The following is a 1,448-nucleotide window of genomic DNA, read 5'->3' on the forward strand; positions in this document are numbered from 1 at the left end:
GCTACCATCGAGGCCCTCAGCTCCCACCCTGAAGAACTCCAGGATCCCTCCCTGGTTGCATTGTTAACCCCACCCCAAGCCGCCACTGCCCAGGGAGGCCCTTGGCTCCCACCTCGTGGAGCTCTGGGCTCCCTCGCCAGCTGCACCACCCCACACCCAGTAGCCCTGCACTATGCTGACCTGCAATACCGGGTCTTCTCGTACTCCACCTACTCTCACTAGTCCCCAGCCACAGCAGGACCAGAGAACAGCTGGAGCTCTGAGACCAGGAAGAGACCTACATTGCCCAACCCAGCTCTGCCTAGATCTGCCCAGCATCCACCTTGGGACCTAAGAACAAAGAAACAAAAATAGGCCCAAGCCACTGTGACACACCAACCTGCAGCATCCAGCTGGCTCGCATTCTGCATCCCCCAACTGGACTCAGCTGCTTTAGAACCAGAGAGCAGCTGGAGCCCTGAGACCAGGCAGAGACCTGACTTGCCTCACCCAACTCCATCCAGCTCTGCCCAGCCTTGAACTTGGAATCTAAGCCCTCATGTTTGTGTAGGGGAATACTACATCAAAGGAAGTTGGTCAGTTTGTGTGTCTGTATGATTGTATGTTCTAGTTTTTGTTGTTGCTATTGTTTAGTGTGTTTAGTTTTTGTTTTTTTCTCTAACTCTTATCTGTTTTGTGTCTATTTTCTTTCTTTTTTTTAAATTTTCTTTTTTTTCTATCAATATATTTTATTATGATATTATGGGGTACAGTTAAGGGTTAGGTTTACAAATATGCTTCATTCAGGCACCCTTGTTGATAAGAGGTGTCTCCTCGTCCCCAGACAGATATTTACTACCATTAATCCTATCTCCCTTCCCCTCCCCCCCATAGTTTCCCACCACTGTCAGTCATTTTCTTATAGTATTACACTGCATGTTCAAGGTCCACTATATGAGTGAGAACATGTGATACTCAGATCTTTGTTTCTGTGAGAGGTCGCTCAGTATTATGGACTCTAGTTCCATCCAGGTTGCTGTGAAATTCATGATTTTGTTCTTTCCTATGGCTGCATAGTATTCCATCTGTATATGTAACACAGTTTTTAATCCGGTCCTCTTTTGATGGACCGCATGGTTGGTTCCAGGTTCTTGCTATTGTGAACAATGCTGTGATAAACATACATGTGCAGGTATCTTTTTTTATAGAGTGATATGAGTTATACAGGGTATATTCCCAGTAGGGCAATTGTGGGGTCATATGGGAGGTCAATATTTAGAACTTTTAGGAATCTCCATACTGTTTTCCACAGCGGTTGCACTAGTTTGCACTCCCACCAACAGTGTAGAAGTGTTCCCTTTTTGCACACCCTCTCCAGCAACTGTTATTTTTTGAGTTATTGATAATTTCCATTCTGACTGGAGTTAGGTGGCATCTCAGTGTGGTTTTGATTTGCATCTCCCTGATGA

Source organism: Carlito syrichta, unplaced genomic scaffold (assembly GCF_000164805.1).
Source record: "Carlito syrichta isolate Samal-C Ts95f unplaced genomic scaffold, Tarsius_syrichta-2.0.1 Scaffold165820, whole genome shotgun sequence".
Taxonomy (NCBI): domain Eukaryota; kingdom Metazoa; phylum Chordata; class Mammalia; order Primates; family Tarsiidae; genus Carlito; species Carlito syrichta.